The sequence below is a fragment of the Felis catus genome, chromosome B4 (genome assembly GCF_018350175.1).
Source record: "Felis catus isolate Fca126 chromosome B4, F.catus_Fca126_mat1.0, whole genome shotgun sequence".
Taxonomy (NCBI): Eukaryota; Metazoa; Chordata; class Mammalia; order Carnivora; family Felidae; genus Felis; species Felis catus.
In genome coordinates this window covers 36,425,532-36,450,216 of record NC_058374.1, presented here as the reverse complement: position 1 = coordinate 36,450,216, position 24,685 = coordinate 36,425,532, and the positions used below count along the sequence as shown (strand labels likewise).

Sequence of the window (24,685 nt, the reverse complement as noted above, 5' to 3'; positions counted from 1 at the left end):
GGGAGACACAGAATCCGAAGCAGGCTCCAGGCTCTGAGCTGTCAGCACAGAGCCCGACGTGGGGCTCGAACTCACGAACTGTGAGCTCATGACCTGAGCCAAAGTCAGACGCTCAACTGACTGAGCCACCCAGGCACCCCATGTAATTCTCCTTTTTAGTGGAGTCTTTGTTTGGTTTTGGAATCAAGGTAATGCTGGCCTCATAGAATGAGTTTGGAAGTTTTCCTTCCATTTCTATTTTTTGGAAAAGTTTGAGAAGAATAGATATTAACTCTTCTTTGAATGTCTGGTGGAATCCCCCTGGGAAGTTATCTGGCCCTGGACTTTTCTTTGTTTCAAAAGTTTTGATTACTGATTCAATTTCTTTGCTGGTTATGGGTCTGTTCAAATTTTCTATTTATTCTTGTTTCAGTTTTGGTAGTTTGTATGTTTCTAGGAATTTATCCATTTCTTTTAGGTTGTCCAATATGTTGCCATATAGTTTTTAATAATATTCTCTTTTTTGAAAAAAAGTTTATTTATTTTTGAGGGTGGGAGAAGAAGCAGAGAGAGAGAGAGAGGGAGAGGCAGAATCCCAATCAGGCTCCACACTCTCAGCACAGAGCCCAATGTGGGGCCTGAACCCATGAACTGTGAGATCATCACCTGAGCTGAAATCAAGAGTTGGAGCCACTCAGGTGCCCCCATAATATTCTCTTATAATTGTTTGTATTTCTATGGTGTTGGTTGTTATTTTTCCTCTGCAATTTGTGATTTTATTTCCTTGGGTCTTTTTTTTTTGCTTGATAAGTCTGGGTAGTGGTTTATCAATTTCATTGATTTTTTTCAAAGAACTAGGTCCTGGTTTCATTGATCTGTCCTATTGTATTTTTTAGTTTTATATCATTTATTTCTGCTCTAATCTTTATTATTTACTTCCTTCTGCTAGTTTTAGTTTGTTGTTGTTGTTTTTGTTCTTTTTCTAGCTCCTTTCAGTGTAAGTTTAGGTTATTTATTTGAGATTTTTCTTGCCTCTTGAGGGAGGCCTATATTGCTAAACACTTCCCTCTTAGAACTGCTTGTGCTGTGTCCCAAAGGTGTTTTTTTTATGTTTGTTTATTTTTGAGAGAGAGAGAGAGAGAGATCATGAATGGGGAAGGGCATAGAGAAAGGGAGGCAGAGGATCTCAAGCAGTCTCTGAGCTGACAGTACAAAGCCTGATGCGGGGCTCAAACTTATGAACCATAAAATCATGGCCTGAGCTGAAGGTGGACCTTTAACCAACTGAGTCTCAAAGTTTTTGAACTGTTGTGTTTTCATTTTCATTTGTTTCCATGTATTTTTTAAATTCCTTTTAAAAAATGTTTATTTATTTTGAGAAAGAGAGACAGAGAGAAGAGGGGGGTGAGGGGCAAAGAGAGAGGAAGAGAGAAAATCTTTCTTTTTTTGGGGGGAGGATCTTTTTTTAAAATTTTATTTATTTATTTGAGAGAGACTGAGACAGCACGAGTAGGGGAGAGGCAGAGAGAGAGAGAGAGAGAGAGAGAGAGAGAATATCCCAAGCAGGCTCCACACTGCCAATGCAGAGCCTGATGTGGGGCTCAAACTCACAAAACCATGAGATCATGACCTGAGCTGAAACCAAGAGTTGGACACTTAACCAACTGAGCCACCCAGGTGCCCCTGGGAGAGCAAATCTTAAGCAGGCTCTGTGCTTAGTGTGGAACCCAACACAGGGCTCGATCCCACGACTGTGAGACCATCACCAGAGCCAAAACCAAGAATTGGACACTTACCCAACTGAGTCACCCAAGTGCCCCTGCATGTATCTTTAGATCTAAAATGAGTCTCTTGTAGGCAGCATAGAGATGGATCTTGTTTTTTGATCTATTCTGTCATCCTATGTCTTTTGATTGGAGCACCTAGTCCATTTATATTCAAAGTAATTATTGATAGATATGTATTTATTGCCATTTTATTACTTGTTATGTGGTTGTTTCTGAAGGTTTTCTCTGACCCTTTCTTATCTTTCTCTCTTTCCTGGTTTGCTCATTTTCTTTAGTGATATATTTGGATTTTTTTCTCTTTATTCTTTGCATATTTGTTACTGTTTTTTGATTTGTGGTTACCATTTGGTTTGTATACAATATCTTCTACATATAGCAGTCTATATTAGGTTGTTGGTCATTGAAGTTTGAACTCATTCTTTACTCCTTTCCTCTCCATGTTTTAGGTATATGTTGTCATATTATACATCCTTTTATTTTGTGAGTCCCTTAACTGATTTTTTACAGAAATATTCATTTTACTGCTTTTGTGTTTCCAACTTCATATTGTCATTTTTTTGGTCTTTCTTCTCAAAAAGAGTCTCCTTTAGTATTTCCTGCAGGGCTAGATAGTGTTCATGAACTCCTTTAGTTTTTATATTTCTGGGGAATTCTTTATCTATTTTGAATGATAGCCTTGTTGGATAGAATATCCTTGGCTGCAAGTTTTTCCCTTTCAGCACTTTGAATATATCATGTTAGTCCTTTCTGGCTTGGAAAGTTCCTGTTGAAAAATCCACCGAATTGCTTCATGGAGTTTCCTTTGCATGTTACTGTCTTTATTGTCTTTCAACTTTTAATATTTTTTTCTTTATCATTATATTTTTGCCATTTTAATTACAATATGTGTTGGTGTGGATCTGATTTTGTTGATTTTGATAGTGGTTCTCTGTGAGTCCTGGATCTGGATATCTGTTTCCTTCTCCAGATTAGGAAAGCTTCCAGCTGTTATTTCTTCAAATAAATTCTCTGCCTGCTTTCTCTCTCTTCTTCTTCTGGGACTCCTATAATATGAATGTTACTACATTTGATGGAGTCCCTGAGTTCTCTAAATCTAATCTTGTTTTGCATAATTCCTTCTTCTCTTTCATTCAGCTTGATTATTTTCCATCACTTTGTCTTCTGGGTCATTAATTTGTTCCTCTGCTTCTTCCAGCCTGCTGTTTATTCCATCAAGTATGTTTCCCATTTCATCTATTGAGTCCTTTATCTGTGCTATGTCACTCCATATTTCTTTTTTTTTAATGTTTATTTATTTTTGAGAGAGAGAGAGAAAATGGGGGAGGGGCAGAGAGAGAGGGAGATAAAGAATCAAAGCAGGCTCCAGGCTCTGAGCTGTCAGCACAGAGCCCAATGTGGGGCTTGAACCCACAAACAGTGAGATCATGACCTGAGCCAAAGTCAGACACTTACCAACTGAGCCACCCGGGTGCCCCTGTTATTCTGTATTTCTGTGTTAAGGGTCTACTCATGCTCTCCACTCTTTCTCAAGTCCAGTGAGTATCTTCATGATCATTGCTTTAAGTTCTCTATCAGGCATGTTACTTATATCTGTTTTGCTTAGGTCTTTGGCCACAGCTTTGTCCTGTTCTTTTGTTTGGGACAAATTCCTCTGTCTTCTCATTTCGTCTAAATCTCTGTGCCAGTTTCTCTGTGTTAGGAAAGTCAGTTACATCTCCTGTTCTTGAGTTTAATGGCTTTATGAAGAAGAGGTCTTCTAGTGCTCTGCAGTGTAATGTCCTCTTTTCCACAGGGCCTGACACTTCTGAAGGTGCCACCAATGTGTGCTGCATGTGTTCTGCTGTTGTGTCCTGGCCACTTTATCCTTTTGGCCAGTCATTTGCAGAGGCTCTCTTTGCCTGTGTGGGCAGTGTTTGGTCCCTGGCCTGAATATGGTGAGTTTAACTATGTGTGCTCTGGTCAGCTTGTGAAATGAGACCCATTGCTACCACCACCACAACAAAGGGCTCACAAAACTCTTGAGTCAGGAGACTTTGTGTTGGGAAGGGTGTGCGCTGGTCTTCTGGGGGAGGGTCCCACCACACTGGGACTGAGGCAGGTCTGACTGGGAAGAGTGGTTTTCTGGAGCATGGGGGAAGAGGCTTGGTGTAAGCAAGTTAGGTAGCAAGTGTGGGCACTGTGCTGGTACCTGCAGGTGGCTCTGTATTTATGCTGAGTTGGGGGAGAGGGAAATGGTAGCAGCTAGCTCCTTTGTTTCCAGAGGGGTCCCTCTATGTATGCTGCCTCTCTGGGACATGCTCCGATATGAGCAACTGTCCTCACCACTGTGTGCCTGGGATACTCTTCAGGTTGCTGTTTCCATGTTGTATGTCCATGGGTTGTTTGCTTGCCTTCTCTCCAAGAACAGCCCCAATGGCCTCTGAGCTCTCCTAGAGCCAAGCACACTGACCTTTAAAACTCCAGGCTTTAAGCCCCATTGGTTGCAAGAATTTGCAAAATTTGGGTTCTCTTTCTTTCCAGGCCAGTTGCTACAGGGATTTGTTTTCCTTGTGTGCTCCTTTGTGTGCTAGTTTATCTCTCGCCCTTCTCTGAGTCCATAGCTCCCTCCTCACTGCAGCAGCCACAATCTGTTTCTTTCCCAAACCACATCTCTGCACTTCCTACCTTCTTCAATGTGACCTCTTCTCTACCTTTAGTTGTAGAGTTTGTTCTGCCAGTCTTCAGATCAATTTCTAGAGTATTTAGGATGATTTGGTAGTTATCTAGTTGTATTCATGGGACAAGGTGAGTCTAGGGTCCTCCTACTCTGCCACCATCTTCTCTTCTCCCTTTTCTCCTTCTAGATCACCTTTTATTAGACTTATAATGAACATATATTCCTCTTTTCTCTAAAAGTCTATTCTTTCTCTCTCATCTGTGATGTCTTCTAGGTTAATCCAGCCAGTCTTTTGATTTTCTCTTTAGCTATATCTAATCTGCTGTTCAACTTATTCACTAAATGATTGTTTATTATTTTTAGAAATTTGATTTTTTTGCATTTCTACTTGTTCTTGTTTCATTTATTCTTGTTCTTACGTTTTTCTTTTAGATAGTTTATAATTTTAAAATGCTTATTTTTTAGCATCAATAATATTGTTCTACATTTAAATCTTAGGCTTACATGGTTATTGTAAGGTTATTAATTTCTCAGGGAAGACTTTTTTCTTTTCCCTGTTCCCTATCTTCAGGGGAAAGTTAAGCTTTAATTCACATTTACTACAGTGGTTTTCATTCCTTTTGTGAAACCTGAGTAATTAAATTTCTTTCTTGAGTATTCAGTGTTGCATTTGAAAGAAAGCTTTTGAATTTATTCAGCAGTTCTAGGTATTCCTCACAGGAAAAATTTCAGGACATCTAGTCTGCCAACTTGCCAAACTTGAAGGTTATTAATTAACTGTGTGTATGTGTGTTAATTTAAACAAGTTTTGAATTGTGGTAAAATACATACCATAAAATTTATGAATTAGCTTTTAATGATGGGTAAAACTGCAAAAAGGGTGCCCATTTTTAGCTGCAGTATTAGAAAGGACTTCTTAATAAGTTAGTAGGAAGCTAAGGTTTTCCAAAAGAAGGAAAGGCAGAGAGGCAGAGAGTGGAGGACATAGTCTGGGAATACACAGTACATGATACAGGAAATGATGTGAGCAAATTTCTGGAATAGTAAATTAGTGACAGAATGTGGAGGGCCTTGGCTGTCAGCTTAAGGGAATTTGGACTTTGAAAGTCTTTGAAAGTTTTCAAACTTGGTTCATTTTAAAGGTTAGTCTTGGCAGTAACATATAGAATGGTTTAGAGGGTGGTGAGACTGATAGCAGAGAGACCAATTAGGAACTTATTGCAGTAGACCAAGAAGAAGGTATGAAGGCACATAATAGGGGTAAGGCCTGACAAAGACTCAGAGCTGCTGAAATGACCAAAGCATAATTGTAGTTATTAACCAAATTGGGGCTGACAAAAGATGCTGTTATAGACAAATGATAGCATTCTCTAGAGCTAAGTTGCTTCCCAATGGAGTAGCATTATGAACTCTCAGACATGCTATTTATAAAATGTCTGCTCATTAGCCTGTTGAGCTAGTTAGAGCTTTCCTGTGATTGAACCCAGGCTTGAAAAACATGCATCAGTACAGCTTGAAAAATAGTTTTAAAACAGGAAAAATAGAGGGGTGTCTAAGTGGATCAGTCAGTTGAGCATCTGACTTTGGCTCAGGTCATGATTTGTGGGTTTGAGCCCCATGTCAGGCTCTGTGCTGACAGCTCAGAGCCTGGAGCCTGTGTCTCCATCTCTCTCTGCCCCTCCCCTGCTCACTCTCTTCCTCTCTCCCTCAAAAATAAACATTAAAAAAAATTAAAAAAAAAACAGGGAAAGTAGAGCAAAACAGAGAGAGCCATTGCTCTACAGAGTATAAACAACTGTTCTTAGCATCAGCAGTAAGAGTTTTAAGGAGTCCCCTGTTGTTTGTTTCTATTGTTAACGAGATCTTCTGAAATCATTGATCTGGACTTTCTATCACCAAATTTATTAGCAGGCCAATTTAATCACCTGTTTCTACTGGGTCATATGTCTAGCTGGCATGATGACAACCTAAACTGTCTTGGTTTGCACTTGTTTTCTCAATACCCTGGTATATTCTAAGGTTATTGTCATACACGTGTCCTGAGTATGAGTCTCCCTTCCCCAAATTGTTGTGGGTTGTTTTCTAACTTGTTTTTTAATTGGCTAAATTAATTTTTTAAATTATTTATTTATTATTTTTTTAATGTTTATTTATTTTTGAGAGAGAGAGACAGAGTGTGAGGCAGGGAAGGGGCAGAGAGAGAGAAGGAGACAGAGGAACTGAAGCAGGCTCTGTGCTGACAGCAGCAAGCCCAAGGCTCGAACTCACAAACCACGAGATCATGACCTGAGCCAAAGTCAGCCGCTTAACTGACTGAGCCACTCAGGTGCCCCTTAATTGGCTAAATTTAAATGGACACCTGCTATTCAGAAATGCCACATTTAGTATTTAATTAATGAGTGAACTAATGAAAAGCAATAGAACTATCAAGCTAAGAAGTTTATTGGAGAAAACTCAAATAACTTAATTGTGAGAATGAGTTGTCAAGGTGTGGGTGTGGACTGAGGGAAGAAAGAACGTGGAAAGTAAAGGCAAACATTGATGCTCCCTTACCAGATTTGCAACACCTATGTAGATTTTGCTTTCAACCTTTATATATTCTTTTGTGTGTTTTTCTAATTGCTAGCTTTGTTCATCATGTAACAACTTGCATTTCACAGATTTCACATTTTTGGTGTGTTTTTTCCTCAGTGCCTTTTACATTTTTTTTTTCAACGTTTTTTATTTATTTTTGGGACAGAGAGAGACAGAGCATGAACGGGGGAGGGGCAGAGACAGAGGGAGACACAGAATCGGAAACAGGCTCCAGGCTCCGAGCCATCAGCCCAGAGCCTGACGCGGGGCTCGAACTCACGGACTGCGAGATCGTGACCTGGCTGAAGTCGGACGCTTAACCGACTGCGCCACCCAGGCGCCCCCCTCAGTGCCTTTTAAATTCATACCCTTGATGCCTAGCATGGTTTATATTACATAATAAATATTCAACAAATCTTATTAAATAAATATTTGAATAGGTGAATACTATTAAAAAGGAGCTGAGGGGTGCCCGGCTGGTTTAGCCAGTGGAACATACAACTCTTGATCTTGGGGTTGTGAATTCGAGCCTCATATTGGGTGTAGAGATTACTTCAAAAGAATCTTAAAAAAAAAAAGTTGAATGATATTTTGGAATCATATTTACTATACTACTAAGGAACATTAAGATACTTTTACCTTCCTTTTCTCCCTTTTCTTCTCTATCAACATTTATTGGCACTTAGTATAGATAAGTACCATGTTACATGCTAGAAATTACAGTGATTTGTTCTTTCATTTTGAAATAATTTGTCAGTTGATAAAAAGCTTTAAAGTTTGTTGTTTAGGGGCACCTGGTTAAGTGTCCAACTCTTGATTTTGGCTCAGGTTGTGATCTCACAGTTGGTGAGATTGAACACCGTGTTGGGCTCTGAGCTGATGGCACGGAGCCTGCTTAGGATTCTCTCTCTCCCTCTCTCTCTGCCCTTCCCATGTTTGTGTGCACATGCGGGCTCTCTCTCTCTCTCTCTCTGAAAATAAACACTAAAAAAAAGTTTGTTATTTAAAAATAGGCTGTTTTTGGATTTGATGATATGGTACAAGCATAAGGCTTACAGTTTTATTAATGGTCTGAGTCCACACTTCACAGAACCATTAGATTTTTCTATTTATTTATTTATTTACAGACAGAGATAGAGCGTGAGTGGAGGAAAGGGGGTAGAGAGAGAGAGAGAGACACAGAGAGAGAGAGAGACAGAGAATCTTAAGCAGGTTCCACACTCAAAGCCCTATGTGGGACTCGATCCCATAACCCTGGGGGATCATAACCTAAGCCAAAATCAAGAGCCCATTGCTCAACTGACTGAGCCACCCAGGTGCCCCACCATTAGATTTTTAATTTATTTTTGTCTTTGGCAGTTATAGCTATTTTACGATTTTAAATAATTAGTGTCTGGAGTAGGCATTTTTAGCCTGAGATTGAGTCATAAACGTAAATGTATAGTCTTGGAGGAACAAAGGCAGTCCTCTGACAGTTTGTAAATATGTGCTGTATATATTTATTTTTCTGAGGGATATAGATTCTCAAAGGAGTCCATAACCCCAAAAATGTTCCAAACAACTCTGTTTGCTTTGCTTCATTAAGCTCCCTGACTAGTGCTCTTTGCTACCTTGTCTAGTGGTTAAGTGCTTGAGTAATATAGTCATAGTCCCTGTGTTTGACTCTTGGCTCTGCTATGTAATAGCCGTGTGACCTTAAACAAGTCACTTAACCTCTCTGTGATCAGTTTCCTCATCTGTAAAATGGAGATAACAATGGTACTGTGTCATGGGGTTGTGGTAAGGATTACATGATTTAATATATATATATTAATATATACATATGTATATTAATATATATGTAAAATATATAATATATATGTATAAATAGCTCAGAAAATGCTCAGCATATAGTACATAGTCTATCTATATTAGCTATTGTTTTTATAATTATTACATGCATGTGGCATTGATGATAACGATGGTGAAAATCATGATGACTTATATCTTCCCAAAGCCACTTAAGAGTGAATAAAAATGAGCAACCATAAGAAATGTTGAATAACCAGCTGACCATTTTGGGTGAAGCTAATACAGCTTTTCTCATTCTACTTTAAGGATAGCTAGGCTCTTAAGCCTGGGTAATCTTATTTGACAGCTGAGATGAGTGTATTCAAGTTGCATTTTGACTCTTAGATTTAACTAACATGTGCGCTGGTTCTATTTTTTAGCCTGGAATGGAACTGACTCACTGCCTCGGTTGTTTTTTTACCCCATGGAATGTGCATTGTTGATGGTTTACCAATGGTAAACATTGAATGGGGAAATGGGAACTTTTGATTGGCAGTCAAAGTTTTTTGGTCCCAGTGCTCCTATAAAATACTGTGACAATCTGACAAACATTTTCTTTAAGTCCCCATCTCTACCCACTCATCTCTACTGCTGAAAGGGTTAGGTGAATTAGATTAGATGGAAATTTATTCCAAAGGTCTTTAACTTTTTCTAGCTTTTGATGACCAAAGTTTTCTTTTGACAATTGAATCTCAGGGTTATCTGTTCACCTTTGTTGGGTCAATTTTGCCTCCCCTCAAATGCCTGAGAGTGATTGTTCTCCTTGTATTATTTCTGAGGTCTCTACCTTTTTTTTTCTTTCTTCCTTGAGCAAATAATTTCCAATTCCTGTAACAACTGCCCCCAGGAATTTGCTTCCTGTAATAATGGCTACTTCTCTCCCTGGGCTCTCCCTCTGGAAACAAACCCACTTAGGAACCCCTGATCCAAGAGTGCCAAGTAGAAATTGTGTAAAGCGATTTTATTCAGATGCTGGGTATCTGTCAGTCTTAAAATCCAATAGACCTATAGATAGTTGCCTGAATATTTTCAGTAGTGAAAGATTGAAGCCTAAAGTCTAAACTCTATTGCATGTTTTTCAAAGTGTGGTCCATGGGGACAGGACCAACTACATAATTTTCAAGACCCAGTGGGAAGGGTCTCTTGTTCAAAAGTAAGAATTTCAACAGCTACAAGAGAGCATTAAACACAAGTGAAGAGTCCTTTTGAGCACAGAGCCCTGTGCAATGGCACAGGCTGTATGTCCATGAGACTAAGCCTGTGTGGAGCCCATGGCATCAGAAAATATGGTATCTGACTGGTAAATTTGATTTCTGGGGCCTACCAGAGAGTTAATGAAATAGAATCTCTGGAGATAGTGTCTGTGAATCAACATTCTTAAGAAGCTCTCCAATGTTAATTTTGTAGAAACACACAAAACTGATAACCTTTCACCTATTTCTTTCATTTGCTGGGAAAGAAGAAAGCAATTCTATCTTTTAAAAGTGTATGGCTTACTTGCCTTGATAGCTACCTGAGGTGGCTACCTTACACCACCTTCAGCTTTTCTTTTTGCTTTCTTTTCTCTTTCTCTCTTTACTTTCTTTCTTCCCTTTGCTCTTCTATTCTACATTTGTTTCGGGCCTGTCAGTAGTATGCCAGGCATGGCTAACCTTGGCTGATGATACCCAAAGCATATGAAACTATTAAACAAAGAGAAAATTTGAGAAGAGTGAGTAAGACTTTCAATGGTTTAGGCACTTTTTCTGTAGGGATTGTGTGTGTGTGTGTGTGTGTGTGTGTGTGTTTTGCCAGAGCCCCCTTTTCTTACTAAGTTGGCTTTTACTTAAAAACAAAAACGAAAAAAAAACAAAACAAAAAAATAGAAAAGGAAAAATATTTGAGAAACAATGCTGTGAGAACAACCCCCAATTTCCAGCCTCACTCTCAGTGACTGTTTGATCACATTTATTGGAATCTAATTCCAGATCAGTCCTGTTTCTTTCATGGTAAATGCCTGTCAGTTCTTGGCACTTATTTCTGCAAAATGTCTCTTCACTAAATTGCAACCTCAAGGGCTCGGGAATTCATACTGGGTAACCTGATGAGAGAATTCTTATCAACTTACCCTAAGCACTTGGTTGTAAGTTCTGAGTTTAACTGTACATCATCAAGATATTTCAAGATTAAGAAACCTCCTTTAGCACAAAAAATGCTCTTTTTTCTTTTTCTTACTGGCTCGCAGTTTTCTCTGTGTGGGTGATTGCTTAAGTAGTCACTAAGCAGAACAGATGTTGTCTTGACTTTTTTCTTAATAAAAAGCTGACAGATTTTTACTAGCAGTTGTGTCTAAATTACTTATGAGATTAATTTTATCTTTATTGATTTTTTACCTCTGTTTCCTGTCCTCCCCCCCTCCAGTATTTATAGCTTTTTAACACAGAGCTTTATTACTGTGTTTTTATGTTTTGTATCTATTTATTTTTCAACTTTATTTATTTTGAGAGAGAGACAACTTGAGCAAGGAAGGGGCAGAGAAAGAGGGAGAGAGAGAATCCCATATAGGCTCCATGCTGTCAGTGCAGAGTCTGATGCAGGGCTCAAACTCACAAACTGTGAGATCATGACCTGAGCAGAAATCAAGAGTTGGATGTTCAACGGACTGAGCCACCCAGGTGTCTCATATTACTCTATGTTTTTAAAGTAATGTAAACTTTTCTGTTTCTATTTCCATTCTCACAGTAAATGAGAGACTAAATGAAAACAACTCTTTGTAACTTTGGAATATTATGTAACCCTGAAATTCTTAAAAAATATATCCTGCTTGCTTTTTATTTGGGCAAAGAAGTTCTATGCAAGAAACACAAACTTACCATAAACTCAACTATTCCAGTCCTAGGTATTTATCCAAAAGAAGTGAAAGCATATGTCTTTTCAAAGATTTATATATAAATGTTCATAGCAGCTTTTATTCATAGCAGTCAATAACTGGAAATTACCCAAACATTCATCAATGGGTGAATAGGTGAAACTGTGATATATGCATACTATTTAGCACTAGAAAGGAATGAAGTACTGATACGTACAAAAACATGAATGAATCTCCAAAACGTTATGTTGAGTGAAAGAAGCCAGACACAAAGGAATACATACTGCAGGATTCCATTGATTTGGAATTCTAGAAGAGGCAAAACTAATCTGCAGTGACAGAAAGATCAGTGCTTGCCTGGTTTGGGAGGGGGCTATTGACTCAAAGGGGAATGAGGGAATTTGGGAGGGGGGTGTTGGAACATTCTATATTTTGATTGAAGTGATGCTTCCATGAGTGTATACCTTTGTCAAAACTCATTTGAACTGGATGACTGCTGAACTCCTCTCCTCTCATGGACACACCAAGTGCATAGCTACACACAGAGCAATACGACTGAAAGAAATCCAGAAACTACCTATACATTGGGTGAATGAGAAAATACTCACATCAGAATGTGTAGGTAAGGGTGAAATACACTCTTACTATTAATCTCATCCCCAGCACAACATTACACCATGGGGAGGGAACTCCCAACTTCTAGCTTCTCCCTGAAGAGCAAAGGATTTGGACTTCACATTTAGTGCCCTAGCTTTTAAGATTTCCACCTGAAGGATGGGCTCCCAAAGCACCTAGCTCTGAAAGCCAATGAGGCTTGCATCCACAAAACCCTCAAGAATATAGCAAACAGGGGTGCCTGGGTGGCTCAGTTGGTTGAGTGTCTGACTTCAGCTTGGGTCTTGATCTCACAGTTTATGAGTTCAAGCCCCACATCAGGCTCTGTGCTGACAGCCTGGAGCCTGGAGCCTGCTTTGTTTGGATTCTGTGTCTCCCTCTCTCTGCCCCTTCCCGCTCATGCTCTGTCTCTCTCTATCTCTCAAAAATGAATAAACGTTAAAAAAAAAAAAGAATATAGCAAACAAAGAAGCAGTCGTTAACTGGCAGTTAGCACTCAACAGCTATCCCCCCAGGCTCGGAGCAGAAAAAGGCAAAAATTTGTATATATATCAGCCTTTTCCTGAAAGGGGTCCATTTGTATACTTTGAAAGCTATTTCCTGAGGGTCAAGCTTCTAATTTAGCACACATCTAGAGGCTGACTGTGACCTCCCCAGAGACCAGGGAAACTGGTGGACACCTCCCCCACTCTCTCTCTCCAGCCCCCTCCAAGTCACCAGTATTCCCCTTGAGTCAGTGTGTACACACTGTGCCCCAACTTTTTCAGCTGTTGCCCAAGGCACAGGTGTCTAGATTACCTGACTCTCAGAGCCAATGGGATTCACATTCGTAAGTCCCACAGGACTATAGCAAACAAGAAGCAGCTCTTCATGGGTGCAAGAGTTATCTCCTTGTAATTTTAGACTTGGACCCAGTGCAGAAGGAGCAAACAAAAATGTCCATCTCCTAGTTTCTCCCTGGAAGGGGCTTAACTACATATTTTCTTTTTTCTAATTTTTTAAATGTTTATTGATTTTTGAGAGACAAAGAGAGACAGAGCATGAGCAGGGGAGGGGCAGAGAGAGGGAGACATAGAATCTGAGGCCCAGGCTCCAGGCTCCGAACTGCCAGCACAGAGCCTGATGTGGGGCTCAAACTCACCAACTGTGAGATCATGATCTGAGCCAAAGTTGGACGCCTAACCAACTGAGCCACCCAGGCACCCCTTAACTACATACTTTTTTAGCTCCTGCCTGAGGGTCTGGCTCCCAATCAGCCCTTATCTAGGTGCTGAATGAGATCCTCCCCTTTGGGGCACTGATGGGTCTTGGCACACTCTCAACTGCTAGGAGCCACTAAGAACAAAGAAGGTGGCTTGGATAATCACACAGGTTTGGGAGACAACCAGGAGCTCAGGCCAGGCTGATTGACAAGGCTGATTAGTTTCCTACATGGGACCACTCTGTCAAAATTGGGAAAGGTGGCTGTCTTATCTAATATACAGAAACCAACACAGAGAATCAAGGAGAATGAAGAAAAAGAAATATGTTTAAAAAAACAGACAAATTTCCAGAAACAGATGTAAGTGACACTACAGAGAAAAGTAATTAACCTGATCAAATTCAAAATAAGGGTCATAAAGATGCTCACCAAGATCAGGAGACTAATGCATGAACAAAGTGAGAATTTTAACAAAGATTTTTAAAATATTAAAAAGTACCAAACAGAGGCACCTGGCTGGCTCAGTTGGAAGAGCATGAGACTCTTGATCTCAAAGTTGTGAGTTCTAGCCCCATGATGGGTGCAGAGATTACTAAAAAAGTAAAATAAAAGTACAAAACAAAAAATATGGAGCTGAAGAATACTATAACTAAACTGAAAATTTCAATAGAGAGGTTTGACAAAAGATTACATCAAATAGAAAAAAAGATCAGCAAAACTAGAAGGCAGGGCAGTGAAATTCATCCAGAGTAGCAAGAAGAAAAAAGAATGAAAAAAGTAAAGATTCTTTAAAGGATTTATGAGATATCATCAAGCAGACTAATATATACATAATAGGGGTCCCAGAAGGAGAAGAGAGACAGAAAAAGTCAGAAAGCTTATTCAGAGAAATAATGGCTAACAACTTCTCAAACCTGGAGAAATACACGAATATCCAGATCCAGGAAATATAGAGCATTCCAAAAAGGTAAACCAAAGAGACCCATACCAACTCACATTATAATTAAACTGTCAAAAGTTAAAGACAGGAGAGAATCTTAAAAGCAGCAAGAGAAAAGCAACTTGTTATGAACAAAGGAGCCCCCATGATAGTATCAGCAGTTTTTTCAGCAGAAACTTTGCAAGTCAGAAGGGAGTGGCATGACATATTCATGGTGCTGATAGAAAATAATCATATCACATGTACACCTGAAAACTCATGTAACATTGTATGTCAGCTATACTTCAATTAAAAAGTAAATTATTAAAACACAAAGGAAGGGACAAAAGAAATAAAAGAATTATAAAACAACCAGAAAACAATGAACAAAATGGCAATAGTAAGTTCTTGTCTTTCAATAATTACTTTAAATGTAAATGGACTAGATTCTCCAATCAAAAGATATAGACTGGTTGAATGCATAAAAACAACACCCATCTCTATGCTGCCTACAAGAGCCTCATTTCAAGTTTAAGGACGCACATAGCTTGAAAGAGCAGAGATGGAAAAAGATATTGCATGCAAGTGGAAACCCAAAGAAAGTAGAGCTAAACTATACTTATATCAGGAAACAGACTTTAAACCAAAGACAGTAACAAGAGACATAAGCCATTATATAAGCCTTTTATATAAAAGCCTTTTATATAAAAGGCTTATATATAAGCCTTGAACTCACAACCTTGAGATCAAGAGTCTCATGCTCTTCCAACTGAGCCAGCCAGGTGCCTCTGTTTGGTACTTTTTAATATTTTAAAAATCTTTGTTAAAATTCTCACTTTGTTCATGCATTAGTCTCCTGATTTTGGTGAGCATCTTTATGACCCTTATTTTGAATTTGATCAGGTTAATTACTTTTCTCTGTAGTGTCATTTACATCTGTTTCTGGAAATTTGTCTGTTTTATATAAAAGGCTTATATATAAGCCTTTTATATAAAACGGTCAATTCATCAAGATGATATAACATTAGTAAATACTTATGCTCCCAACATAGGAGAACTTAAATATATAAAGCAAATATTAACATGTTAATAAGGGAAAAAGAGATAGCAGCAATACAATAATAGTAGGCAACTTCAGTACTCTACTTTCAACAATGGATGGAACATCCAGACAGAAAATCAATACAGAAACATTGGATTTAAACTACATATTTCATCAGATGGATCTAATAGGCATTTTACAGAACATTTCATTGAATAGCAGCAGAATACACAGTGCACATGGAACTTCTCCAGCACACATGGAACATTCTCCAGGGTAGATTTTATTTTAAGCCACAAAACAAGTCTTAAAAACTTTAAGAAGATTTAAATCATATCAAGCATCTTTTCTGAGCATAATGGTACAAAACTAGAAATCAATTACAGGAAGAAAACTGAAAATTAACCCAATATGTGGAGATTAAACAACATGCTACTGGGTTCCATAGCTCAGGGGTTAGAGCACTGGTCTTGTAAACAACATGCTACTGAACAACCAATGGATCAAATAAATTAAGAGAGAAATAAAAAAATATTTGAGACAAATGAGGGGTGCCTGGGTGCCTCAGTCGGTTAAGTGTCTGACTTTGGCTCAGGTCACGATCTCACAGTTTGTGGGTTCAAGCCCCTCATTGGGCTCTGTGCTGATAGCTCAGAGGCTGGAGCCTGCTTCAGATTCTGTGTCTCCCTCTCTCTCTGCCCCTCCCTCCTCTCTCTCTCTCTCTCTCTCTCTCTCTCTCTCTCAAAAATAAAGATTAAAAAGTATCTTGAGACAAATGAAAATGGAAATAAACACACTAAACCTTATGTGATGCAGCAAAAGCAGTTCTAAGAAGGAAATTCATAGTGATAAATGCCTATAGTAAGAAAAAAGAAAGGGGGAACCTGGGTGGCACAGTTGGTTAAGCATCCAACTCTTGGTCTCAGCTCAGGTCATGATTTCATTGTTTGTGGGTTTGAGCCCCGCATCGGGCTGTGCACTGATAGTGCATAGCCTGCATGGGATTCTGTTTTTCCTTCTCTCTGCCCCTCCCCTGCTTCTGTGCACTCTCTCTCTCTGTCTCTCTCTGTCTCTCTCAAAAATAAATAAATAAAGTTAAAAAATTTTTTAAAAGAAAGAAAAAAGAAAGCTCTCCATTAAACAATCTAACTTTGTAGAAGGAAGGAACAATCTAACTTTGTAGAAGGATTTGCAATAAAAATCACAGTGAAAATAAAGAGTCTAAAAAGATAATAGAAAAAATAAATGAAACTGAGAGCTGTTTTTTTTTGAAAAGATAAACAAAATCCACAAAATTTTAGCTATATTTATCATAAGAAGGATAGAGAGTGCAAACAAAATTATAAATAAAAGTGGAGTTACAACTGATACCACACAAATACAAAGGATCTTAAGAGACTATTATGAACAAGGGGCACCAAGTGTGGGTCTGCTTGGGATTCTCTCTCTCTGTCTCTCTCCCTCTCTCTCTCTCTCAAAATAAAAAAAATGAACTTTAAAATAAAAAAAGAGACTACTATGAGTAATCATAATCATATGCCAATGAATTGGACAACCTAGAAGAAATGGATACATTCTTAAGCCTGAATTGTAAAGAAATAGAATATCTGAAGAGACCAATCTCTCTAAAGAGATTGAATCAGTAATCAAATACCTCCCAGTAAACAAAAATCCAGGATGAGATGGCTTCACTAGTGAATTCTACCAAATATTTAAAGAAAAATTAATATCTCTTCTTCTTGAAGTTTTCCAAAAATTATAGGGAGAAACAGTTCCCTACTTTTATGAGGCCAGCATAACTTTGATACCAAAGCCAGACAAGGACACTGCATGAAAAGAAAATTAGAGGCCAATATCACTAAAGAATATAAGTGCAAAAGTCCTGAACAAATACTAGCAAACCAAATTAGTGCATTTAAAGGATCAAACTCCATGATCAAGTGGGATTTATTCCAGAGTTGCAAGAATGATTCAACATCCATAAATCAGTCAATGTGATACACTACATTAACAAAATGAAAGACAAAAATCATATGACATATCAATAGATACAGAAAAAACATTTCACCAAACTCCCAACAAACTTGGTATAGAAGGTACGTACTTCATCATAATAAAGGCCATTATTAAGCCCACAGATAACATCATACTCAATTGTAAAAAGCTGAAAGCTTTTCTCTAAGATCAGGAACAAGACAAGCATGTCACTCTTGCCACTTTTATTCAACACAGTACTAGAAGTCTTGGAGCAATTAAGCAAGAAAAAGAAATAAAAGGCATCCAGAAGAAGTGAAATTGTCTCTATGTGTACATGACATGACCTTGTATGTAGAAAATCCAAAAGACTCCTTCCAAAATCTGCTAGAACTAATCAATGAATTCAGCAAATTTACAGGATAAAAAAAATCAGTATACAAAAATCAATTGCATTTCTATACTTTAACAATAAACTAAGAGAAAATTAAGAAAACAATCTCATTTTTCATAGCATCAAAAAGAATAAAATACTTAGGAGTAAATTTAATCAAGGAGGTAAAAGTTCTATATGCTGAAAACTGTAAGGCAATGATGAAAAAAATTGAAGACAACACAAATAAATTGAAAGATATTTCATGCTTACAGATTGGAAGAATTAATATTGTTAAGATGTGCATAGTATCCAAAGTGATCTACAGATTTAATATAATCTCTATCAAATTTCCAATGGCATTTTTCACAGAAATAGAAAAACAATCCTAAAATTTGTATGGAATCACAAAAGATACTGAAGAGCCAAACAGTCTTGAGCAAGAAGAATAAAGCTGGAGGGATCATGCTTCCTGATTATACTACATATAATATATACTATATGATAAAGCTATATAGTATTGTATAGTATTGGCATAAAAAGAGGCACATAGATCAATAGAACAGAATAGAGAGCACAGAAAAAAACCATGCATATATGCTAAATTGATTTTTGACAAGGAAGCCAATATACAAGGAGAAAAGGATAGTCTCTCTAATATATTGGAAGGGTGCCTGGGTGACTCAGTTGGTTGAGCAACTGACTATTTTGGCTCAGGTCATGATCCCAGGGTTGTGGGATGGAACTCCGCATGGGGTTCTGCACTGAGCATGGAGCCTGCTTGAGATTTTCTCTCCCCCTCTACCCTTCTCCCCTGCTTGAACGTGCTCTCTCTCTCTATATATATATATAATTTAAAAAATTTTTAACTAAAAAAAATTAATGATGTTGGAAAAACTGGATATCCACATGCAAAAGAATGAAATTGGAACATTATCTCACACCATATAGAAAAATCAACTCCAAATGTATTAAAGACTTGACAATAAGACCTGAAATCATAGAACTCCTAGAAGAAAACATGGAGGATAAGCTCCTTGACATTTGTCTTTGCAGTGATATTTTGGATTTGACACCAAAAACTAAAGGCAACAAAAGCAAAAATAAGCAAGTTGGATTACATTAAATTAAAAAGCTTCTGTTCAGCAAATGAAACCACCAACAAAATAAAAAGGCAACATATGAAAGGGTATAAAATATTGGAAACCACATATCTGATAAGTGGCCAATATCTAATATATAGGGGTGCCTGGGTGGCTCACTAGGTTAAGTGATTGACTCTTGATTTCGGCTGGGGTCGTGATCTTGTGGTTTGTGGGTTTGGCCCCGTGTCCAGCTCCACCCTAACAGTGCAGAGCCTGCTTGAGGTTCTCTCTCTTTCTCTCTCTGCCCTTCCCTGGCTTGTGTGCACTTTCTCTCTCAAATAAACAAATAAACTTAAAAAATATATAGAAGGGACTCCTAGAAGCTAATAGCAAAAAAAAAAAAAAAAAAGTAACCCAATTTCAAAATGGGCAAAGGACCTGAATATACATTTTTCCAAAGAAGACATACAAATGGATGACAAATACATAAAAGGCTCAACATCACTAACCTTCAGAGAAATGCAAATAAAAACTCCAAGATATAACCTCACACCTATTAGGATGGTTATTCTCAAAAATACAGGAGCTAACAAGTGCTGTGAAGAATATGGAGAAAAGGGAACTCTTGTACAATGCTGGTAGAAATATAAATCATTATAGTGGTTCCTTAGGAAATTGAAAGTAGAACTACCATATGGTCCAGCTATCCCACTTCTGGATGTATATCCAAAGGAAACAAAACCATTATCTTGAAGAGATATTTGCACCCCTGTGTTCATTGCAAAATTATCCACAGTAGCCAAGATGTGGAAACAACTTAAGTGTCTATCAATGGATGAATGGATCAAGGATATGTGGTATATATATGTATATACGTATATATGTATATATAAACAAACATGCACACATGCACAATGGAATATTATCATCCTTAAAAAGAAGAAAATCTTGTCACTTGCTAAACATGGGTAAAGCTGGAGTTCATTATGCTAAGTGAAATAAGCTAGACAGAGAAATACAAATACTGCTGCATGGTATCACTTACACGTGGAATCTAAAAAAAGTTGAACTTGTAAAATCATAGAGTAGAAGAGAGGTTGCCAGGGGCTGTAGGGTAGGGGAAATAGGGAGAGGTTGGTAAAAGAGTACAAACTTTCTGTTTTGAGTAAGGTCTGAGGATCTAAATTATAACATGGTCACCACGGTTGTTATACTATATTATATCAGTGAAACTTGCTAAGAGAATAGAACTTAAATCTTTTCACACACACACACACACACACACACACACACACACACGCACACACACACGTAATTATGTGAGGTGATGTATGTGTTAACTCACTGTGTGTGGGGGGGAATCCTTTCACAATGTACATGTATATCAAATTGTCAGGTTGTAAACTTTAAATATTTTATAATTTTATTTGTTCAATATACATCAATAAAGCTGAAAAAAATTCTGTTATTTGAACTGTGCACAAAAAATTGGTGCATTTTATTTTATGTAAAGCGTAGTTCAATAAAGTTGATTTTTATAAACTACAAAAAATATTTAAAGAAGACTCTCACACACACATCCATGTGCACACGACCCAGGGTTAATAAATGTTAAACATTTTGTCATTTGCTTTATCTTTCTCCATGTAGGAGAAATGAATTATTACCAATGAAGGTGAATTCTTAGTTCCCAGATCTATTTTCCACCCCTTCCCACCAGCAAGCACATTCATAAAGTTGTATGTTTCTTTCTCTGTCCATTAATAAAATGTATTAATAGACATCCTCATTTTACTAATGAAGATATCAAAGCTTGACAAGAACTGTGTATAGGTCATAGTTAAACAGGGAGTCAGTTAGCAGCACAGCTGGTAATAATGTTCCCAGTCATATGCTCATTCTCCAGGACTATGTTACCTAACCTGTGTTTGTGGAGCTTCTATCGTAATTTATGTAGTTATGAGGACGTTTATACTGCTCTTTATCCTCAGTTTTAAACTTTACAAAAATGTGGCTTAAATGGGAATTTAGTGTGTTGTGATGTTTCTCTAAGTGTTTAAAATGGACTCCTTGAAAACTTTCAGACTAATGTGATATTTATCAATATATGTTTGATATCATTTCAATTGTAATTAAGAAAGAATGCAGATATTTATGTTTTTCACTCTAATTTTGCCATATAGATTACTAGATTATTTTTATTTTCTTATTTTTTAATTAATTTTTTTTAATGTTTATTTATTTTTGAGAGAGAGAGAGAGAGTGGGGGAGGGGCAGAGAGAGAGGGAGACCCAGAATCAGAAGCAGGTTCCAGGCTCTGAGCTGTCTGCACAGAGCCTGATGTGGGGCTCGAACCCATGAACCACAAGATCATGACCTGAGCTGAAGTTGGATGCCCAACCGACTGAGCCACCCAGGCGCCCCTATTTTTATATTTTTTTTAATGTTTATTTTGAGACAGAGTGTGAGAATGCATGAGTGGGGGAGGGGCAGACAGAGAGGGAGAGAGAGAGAATCCCAAGCAGGCCCTGTACTATCAGCGCAGAGCCTGATGTGGGCTCAAACTCACAAACTGTGAGATCATGACCTGAGCCGAAATCAAGAGTCAGATGCTTAACTGACTGAGCCATGCAGGCACCCCTAGATTACTAGATAATTTTTAAAGCAACTAACACCATTGATTCCTAATGCTTCAAACTCCAATTAGCTGGCTGCATTTGACTGTTTTGCATTGGAGGGGTTCAGAACATGCCACTCCAAAATATGAAACTTTGGCATGTTAGTTATTTTGAGCTGAGAGTACTTGAGAAACAGCAAATGCACGAAGCACTCTACCCTGTCCCTTTTTACCTAAAAGCAGGCCATAAATTTCCTATGAGAAAGGTAGTCTTTCTGTACCAGGAAGAGAACATTCTTTTTTTTCTCCCAGTTTTATCAACATATAATTACATTTTAACATTGTATAAGTTTCAGGTGCACAACATAATGATTGGATATATGTATACATTGCGAAATGATCACCACGAAAAGTTTGGTTGACATCCATCACTTAAGAACATTCATATCAGAGATCCGGATTCAATGCCCAAGTGGATATATACAACCTGCTAAAGTAACCCTTAGCTTCTCCACTACAGTTCCTAGTCATTTTCCCACAGTTTATTGTTCTTAGTGCAAGCCCCTTGATCTTGCTACATCCCTAGAGTCCTTCATTTTTTGTGTAAAAAGTATATAAGCTTTTGTGTCTAAAGTCATCTTCAGGTCTTCATTTTCTTTCTGAAGATTCCTGTGTACATGAAAAATATTAAATACATTTGCATACTTTTCTCCTTCTAATCTATTTTATGTCAGTTTAATTAATATGCCAGCCATGGAACATAAGAGGACAATCTCTCCTCTCCTACAACATGTATATGACACAGACACAGGGACTGATTTGACATGTCTTGCATTTACTTTTGGTTTATCTTTTTTTTTTTATGGTCCAACTTCTATATTGTCCAGATTTTTTTCCTTCAGTTCTAATGTTCATATTTCAAAAGCTTATAGATCTTGAGGGACAAAAGAAGAGTTTAGCTGGTTTTAGGTATTTTGTAATAATGAAGCTGATTTCCTTTGTAATCTTTTGGGGAAAGTCATACAAACAGTTCTCTCAAAGAAGACTACTAATTTTGGTTTTCTCTAGCAGATAATTTGACCTTTTTTCTTCTTGAAAATAACAATTGTTCTGATTAGGAAAATAATGAATGAAATAATTCTTCTTTTCTTTACAGAAGTAACAAAAACCGTTGTGAACTCAAGTTTAAGTTCACAATGGAGTGTAGAGTACTTTTTTCTTACCTTTTAGAATTTGAAAGCTGTACCTTCATTTGCTTGTCATTTTAGATACAACTTCAATTCCCATTGGCTATTGACTCACATATCACAATGGAACCTAAGCCTGCTCCTCCAACGAGTCCAATATCAACATTTTGGCAACATATTGTAATGTCACTCAAGCCTCATTCTGGGATGGCTACAACTAGATTATGAACGTTACTCACCCAGTGATGCATTCTCTTTGTCAACAATATCTGATAATTGTTGAGATGACTACATCAGACTAGCTGTGCCACAGGCACTATTGTGTCATTGGTGACTGGTATGGAGAGTAGGGGTGGAAGGGACTCTTCTTGGTGCTGTGGAAGATGAAGAACTCCACTCTCCTGTGGTGGGGAAGTGTGACACTTTAAGAATGGAGACAGCAGAGATTCTAAAGATCCACAGCTGACACTGAAGACACAGAATTGTCCTGAATTCTCCTTGGTTTTTGGACAGCGAGTCATAAGTTAATATATAAAGATTAGCAACTGAAGTACAGCCTGGGAGAGAGTCCTGAGAAATCTGCTTTGGAACATTTAATGGTGACATTTAGGTAAGGGATATGGGTGAAGCCAGTATTGACATGGGCCTCAGGGGAATGTCCCTCAGGTGAAGTATGTTGGCAACACCCTCAATAGCTGAGAAGGTGTGAGCATTCTGAGGAAATGAAGTGGTTTATCATGGTGAACATCAAGAATTGGCAGTAGTGATCTGGGAATGGGATCAAGGTGACAGAGAATGGGAGGTAAAATCTTGGTGGGAAAATAACACTCTTTCTCACATGTTTCAGCACACAATGGACTGTTCCAGAGGAAGTTTCTTTGAGTTGAGCATTTTGTCAAAGCAAATCATTAAAAGAGAAGAATGCTTTGAGAAAAAATTTGAGATCTTGGATCTTTTCTAATTGTCTTTTTTATATAGCTCTGTTCCCTTTAGCAGACCTTTTATTAACTCTCAGGCTCTTGTTCTTCTCATCTTTTCCCTATGTGATTTGGTATACCGGGTCAAATTTGCCATCCAAAGGTGTCTGTGTTTCATTTCTAATGTGCTGTGGAAGTGTATCAATGTCTTCCTTGATATCAATCTCAAAAGCTTTATGTCTTTACCTGGAAAAACAGAAGTCATTATTGTTATATCTTTTACAAATTATGTAAATTAAAAAAATATGTAAATTTAAAAAATTTACATTTTCATTGTAAACTACTCCTTGAAGGGAATTTATTCTTTTAATTTCTATAATCTTATTTGCATTAATTTTATCTCTTGCAACCTTAACTGGGTGGCCTAATTTATCGTATTAAGAGCATTTTATTCATGGTCCTCGTGATTTTAGTGACTTTAATCACTTCTTAGAATTCACATTTCCAGGCTTGAAGAGTTCCCTGTTTTTTTTAGGGGCAGGTTCCTCATACATTAGACTCTAGGCCTTTTGGTTATGAGATCTGTGCAGGTTTTTCCAGAATTCTTTGTTTTCTCCTGCTGTGGTTCAGGGAAAGACAAGCAAGGTATGGGCATAAGTGTTCTTGAAAGCTTATGGATTTCCTCTATATCAATAACAAGAGTTTTGACAGTTAAGGCAATTACCTCTTCAGAGTGTGATAAATTCATCTTTGAACGTGAGAAACACATTTTTCTATGCCAACCGATTTCACCTGGCTATCCGAAAGTACAGTGTTCTCACTGAAGCCTTTCCAAAGCCAAGGCGGAAAAACAAAGAAACAATTACCATTTCGGAAAAGCGAAAACTTTTTTTTTTTTTTTAATTCTTCCGGTTAGTGAAAAAGCGAACTTTTGGCTGGGGGGTGGGGAGCTTTTATTTTCTTTTCTTATAGAATAAGTATGTAACCAAACCATTCTTGGTTTCTTAGAAGTTAGAGCTCAATAGAAACTCACTCATTCTGGGAAATAGACACAGTATTTAATGCCAGATTAGTTTCTGCT

At 37.7% G+C, this 24,685-nt stretch overlaps 1 protein-coding gene and 1 long non-coding RNA gene across 3 annotated transcripts in view; one reads left to right on the top strand and one right to left on the bottom strand.

The window, feature by feature from the left end:
- The window catches only part of LOC102900339, a 50,477-nt gene extending 27,620 nt beyond the window's left edge, over positions 1 to 22,857 (bottom strand). For both annotated transcript variants that reach the window (XR_002159458.3, XR_006600473.1), the window contains exon 1: positions 22,724 to 22,857. This is a non-coding gene — a long non-coding RNA (uncharacterized LOC102900339). The remainder of the gene's footprint in view (positions 1 to 22,723) is intronic.
- A 305-nt stretch (positions 22,858 to 23,162) lies between these two features.
- The window catches only part of ADIPOR2 (adiponectin receptor 2), an 80,135-nt gene continuing 78,612 nt past the window's right edge, over positions 23,163 to 24,685 (top strand). The window contains exon 1 of the mRNA XM_019834302.2: positions 23,163 to 23,297. The gene's annotated coding sequence lies outside the window, so the exon portion shown is untranslated. The remainder of the gene's footprint in view (positions 23,298 to 24,685) is intronic.